Genomic DNA, 6,000 nt, shown 5'->3' on the forward strand with positions numbered 1-6,000 from the left:
ATCAGTACATCAGGTTTAAGTAGGCACAGCCTGCACCTCAATAGGTATGATGAGGGGAGGCTGGCTAAGCTTATAGGTCACAGTGTAGTAGGGGGTGGTGGTGGTGGTGGTGGTGGTGGTGGTGGTGGTGGCACTCGTGGAAAAATTACTGTAGTAGTTGGTGTTAGAGCTCCACCTTTTTTAGACTGAAGTCAGTTGATAGGTATACCTGCTTAAAGGAAGTCCCTCTAACTAAGAGCTCACCTTCTGAGGATGTAACGTTTCCAAGTAGAGAAGGAATTAGCATATTTCATCAAAATATAAGAGGTATTAGAGATACAGTTAGTGAACTGCTTATAGATGTTGGCTCTGCAATTATTGGTATATCAGAGCAACACTTAAATAATTGGAAAATTCAGAGGCTTCCTTTACCAGGATACAGTTTAGCCGGCCGTTTCTCAAGGAGTTCCTTGTGGGGTGGGGGGGGGGGGGGGTGGCTATTTACGTAAAAAAACAGTATTCCATTTGAGTCCATAGACATATCACGGCACTGCACTGAATAAATATTTGAATATTGTGCAGGGGCAGTTGAATTTACTGAAACTAAACTTCTAATTGTTGTTGTTTATAGGTCCCCTAACTCTGACTTCAGAGAATTTCTGTTCAAGCTAGAGAGGGTTCTTGATTCAGTTTGTAGGATGTACCTGAAGTTAGTTATATGTGGTGGCTTCAATATAAATTTTGAATATGATGGTGCAAGAAAAAGGATGTTGGTAGTTCTCCTAAATTCATGTGATCTGATGCAGGCTACGTTTTTTCCAACTAGGGTGCAGGGTAACACTAGCACAGCCATAGACAATATTTTTATTCATTCTTCATTTCTAGATGAGCATTCTGTTATTAAAAGCGTGAATGGCCATTCAGGACATGATGCACAAATTTAACAATAAAAGGCTTTTGTACTCAAACCAATGTCATATTTAATTACAAACTATGTAGGAAAGTTAATCCAACAGCAATAGAGTTTTTTAAACATTGTCAAGGAACAAGAGTGGCAGGACGTTTATAGTGTCGTTAACATAGATGATAAATACAATGCTTTCCTTAACACATTTCTCATTATCTTTGAGAGTTGCTTTCCATCAGAACATTCTAAACGGGGTATTAGCAGTAATAGGCAGCCCGGTTGGCTGACTAGTGGGATAAGGATATCTTGTAGAACAATGTGGGAATTATATCAAAATGTCAGAAGAAGCTACAGCAGCCCATTACAAACAGTATTGTAAGGTGGTTAAACATCTTATTAGGAAGACAAACAGTATGTGGTATGGAAATAGAATAGCTAATTCACAGGATGAAATTAAAACCATAAGGTCTGTTGCGAAGAAAGTGTCTCATCAGCAGCACAAGGCTGATGATGAAGTCAGTTTGCAGTAAAAATATTTCAGTTACTGATAAATCAGATATATGTACAGTAGTTAACAACCATTTTCTGAGCAATGCTGGTGAATTAAATAAAAATTTTGATTCTACAGGAAAACATATAAAATATATAAATAATTTTAGACCTATTTCTATCCCATTAGTGTTTGCTAAAGTTATTGAAAAGGCTGTGTATGTAAGGATAATTGATCATTTTATATCACACAATTTGCTATCAATTGTACAGTAAAGCTTTAGAAGTCATTTAACAACTGAAAATGCTATATTCTCTTTTCTCTGTGAGGTACTGGATGGGCTAAACAAAAGGTTTTCAATGCTTGGCGTATATTTTGATTTAACTAAGGCATTTGATTGTGTTGATCACAAAGTATTACTCCAGAAGTTGGACCATTACAGAATACAGGGAGTAGCTCACAATTGGTTCACCTCTTACTTTAGCAACAGGCAGCAAAAGGTCATTATTCACAATGTTGATAATGGCTGTGATGTGGGATCTGAGTGGGGTAAAGTCAAGTGGGGGGTGCCCCAGGGATACGTGTTGAGGCCGCTACTGTTCCTTATTTATATAAATGGTATGCCCTCTAGTATTACGGGAAACTGTAAAATATTTCTGTTTGCTGATGACACTAGCTTGGTAGTAAAGGATGTTGTGTGCAACATTGGCTCGGTTTCAAATAGTGCAGTACATGACCTCAGTTCATGGCTTGTAGAAAATAAACTAATGATAAATCACAATAAGACTCAGTTTTTACAGTTTCTAACACACAATTCAACAAAACCTGACGTTTCATTTTCTCAGAATGTGCATATGATTAGTGAAACTGAACAGTTCAAATTTCTGGGTGTTCAGGTAGATAGTAAGCTATTGTGATAATCCCACACCCAGGATCTTGTTCAAAGACTTAATACTGCCATTTTTACAATTCGAATGGTATCAGAAGTGAGTGATCGTTCGACACGAAAATTAGTGCACTTTGCTTATTTTCATTCGCTTATTTCGTATGGTATTATATTTTGGGGTAACTCCTCCCAGTCTAAAAGTATATTTTTGGCTCAGAAACGGGAGGTTCGGGCAATAAGTGCTGTAAGTTCATGAACCTCTTGTCGACCCCTGTTCATGAGTGTGGGTATTTTGCCATTGGCCTCACAATATATATATTCATTACTGTTATTTTTTGTAAACAATATTAGCTTTTTCCCAAGAGTAAGCAGCTTTCTGTCAGTTAATACTCGGCAGAAATCAAACCTGCATTTGGATCGGACTTCTGTAACTCTTGTGCAAAAAGGTGTGCAGTATACTGCTACATCCATTTTCAGTAAGCTACCACTCGAATTCAAAACTCTTAGCAGTAATCCACACGCTTTCGAATCGAAACTGAGGAGTTTCCTCATGGATCACTCCTCCTATTCTGTCGAGGAGTTCCTTGGAAAATTAAGCTGATTCTTATTGTATTATTGATTGCATTTACTTAAACTTACGGAGTGACTTTTTTCGGTTTCATAAACATTTACTTTTATCTGTTATTACTTTTATGTTGTAATTTCATGTACTGACATGTTCTATGGCCTTGGAGATTTGCTCCTCAATTTGGTCCTAATGAACTTGATGTGTGAATAAAATAAATTAGTCACATGAAATATTTCTTCATGCTTGGTCATTTGGATAGTCCTTTGCTAATAGAGAAGTTACTTGCAATTACATTCCCTTCAACACATGTACCTTCAGTAGGAAAAAAGTTTTGCATGACTGTCAGTATCAATGGACTCGTCAATTTGGAGTGAGAATTTACGACTGATCTTTATTTTCTCCTTCAAAATGTCTTCAGTGTCATTGCACATGTCATTAAGTTGACAGCTGATTGTGTGACCAGAAAGAGTAATTTTTTAAATTTCAATAGCAGATTCTGAATTAGGAATTAACAACATTTCTGCTATTATGTGTGGGTACTTTGACCTTTACAATATAAGTTTCTTCAACTTATAGCTAGCTTTCTGCACTCTCTGTGAATCACGTATCATAGTCATTAGCTTCAATTGCTTTTTTATTTGGTCCAAAAAACTGATGAAAGTAACTCACATCTTTACTTAACAAGGAGGAATGTTTCAGTTTACTGTAGTTCAATGGCGGTTGGCGCATGCCCGCCCAAATGCGGGAGATTGCTGCGTTGCCCATTGCATGCGTCAAGCAAATTTACGTTTAGGGGGAGCGCGCAGTTTATGAAGTAAAGCCACCATGGCCGCATTAACCCTTTCGCTGCTACAGAGACGTGCTCCCCGCATTCCGCGCTGTGCGCGAATTTGTCATCACTGCACTGCTCGTCTGTGCAGACACATGGTGTTCTGACTGCTTTAACACACTTATCATTCGATTTCACAAAAACCATTTGGCCCAAAAATTTGATTTTCACACATTTTCTTGACTGACACCTTCCCCCAATAAATGACTTAATTTTGTTTTGATGTTCAAAGCAGTTATTGTGCAGCATTAAATGTAGTAAACCACTACACGAAATTTTGAAGCGTTTGCAGAGGTAAAAGTCCATAGCGTATACTTTCCGTATGGTTGATTTCAGTTGCCACTAGAAAATTCAAAAAATTACATTCAAACGAATAAAATTCATGAAGTAAGACACTTTGATATTGTTTTTAAATAAAGAAAATATTAAGCATCGAAGAAGATTTGAACTCAGAACCTTTCACTTAGCAGCAAAACACTTCATCTATTATGCTAACGCAGCTCGTCAATCAATAGACTTTCTGGAGGCCTTTAAGATAGGGCGCAAAATACCGACAAACATTGTTGGTATGACTATGAATTACTCACGTTTCGTCGAAGTACAATAGGAAATAAACAATTACCGCTGTTCTTTATTGCAAAAAAGCGGTTAGTGAGAATGATACAAACACCTTTCCTTGCTATCGCCTCAATTAGGAGGCTTATTGCTTGTTTGGCTTAATTAATTAATAGAATATGAAGCAATTGGTATAAAGAATGCTTTTTCCAAACTTTCTATAAAAGAAATTCTGCTATCAAGACATTGCTTTCGTACAGTTACGGCTGTTATGACTGAACGTTTCTAAAACTGAAGACACTCATCTGTGCTCTGTACTGCAGTCGAGCTCTGGCAACGTCGTTCTCTGTTCATTGGCCGACTGTGTTTTGTGACGTCAGATGCGCAGAAAGAACCTAAACTCGGCCACCCTCATAAATGATGCATACTTTAGGAGCCATAGCAGCATTACTGAGTGTTTCACCACACATATTTTACTAAGGGATTGGGCATGTTTTGTCACCACATTAAAAAAACCTGTAATATAATTAATTATCACTATATTGCCTTCAAACTACTTTCTGCTTCTTTTCTTCAGGTTCGATAGTTTCACTACTTGCCTTCTGGAATGGGCCACACCATACAATGAAATTATCCATATCGAAAAAATTGTTTAATAATACCATAATAAAAAATACCGATGTACAATCATAACATTCATACAATTCCAGTACACAGCTGGGATAAAACTAAACTGAAATAATGTGCTTTTTGTGGGACATCCACAACTGTATCTAAAATTTTTCATGAAAAATAACGCTGCTCCAGTAGTATTTGATTAATCCTTTTTTGGACCCAGGTTTAATGTTGTAAAATGATATACTCAAACAATGAAAAATCCTAGATCGAATAACAACAACATTGGTGAACTGAGATACTCTATTGTTCACTGACAATGTGTGGGTCCTTCGGTGGTTAATGAAAAGAGCAGTAAGGTTTAAGAAGCAGCCACAAACTCGAACAAATATCAAAGCAAGGCAATAATAATAATAATAATAATAATAATAATCGAAAACGATTTAAATCCAAATAGAGGTGTTTTCAGGATATGCTTCCTGCAACCACCCTAGAAGGAAAACAAAGACAGAGGATGAGATGGTCAGATGAAGTTCATCAACACCTCATGTTCTGTTATTACCAAGCAACAAACCTAGGAACCAACACAACTGGATACAGATCACAAGTATACGCAACATTTATTACCAGATACCCAGAATTAAAATTTTTAACAGAACAACGACTAGCTGATCAGATCCGTGTAATAATAAAAAATAACAGGATACCCCAGTCAGAATTAGAAAACATCAAACAACAAGTACAACAAATACTGGAACAAAATAATGTGCAATCAGAAGAAGAAGAAAATACAGTAATGGACTCAAACATCCCAGAACAAACAAACAAAGAACAACACGCATCAATTAAACAGTCAGAGGAAAATGAAATCTTAAGACAGCCACCAGAACAAGCACAAATAGAACACGAAGTGACACACATGTTATATATAGAAGAAAAATATCAGCTGACATACATAGAATACAAAGACACAAATACAGACATTAGACCATTCTTGCATAGACCGCCAAATAACCCACAAGTCGAAACAACAATAAAAACTATCAACACAATCACACACAACAAAATAAATGAAAACACAACTATGGAAGAGTTACAACTACTGGTTTATATAGGAGCACTCACTACACTAAATGTACACACTAGGCAGAGATCATAACCAACCAACACA

This window comes from Schistocerca piceifrons, chromosome X, assembly GCF_021461385.2.
Source record: "Schistocerca piceifrons isolate TAMUIC-IGC-003096 chromosome X, iqSchPice1.1, whole genome shotgun sequence".
Classification (NCBI taxonomy): Eukaryota; Metazoa; Arthropoda; class Insecta; order Orthoptera; family Acrididae; genus Schistocerca; species Schistocerca piceifrons.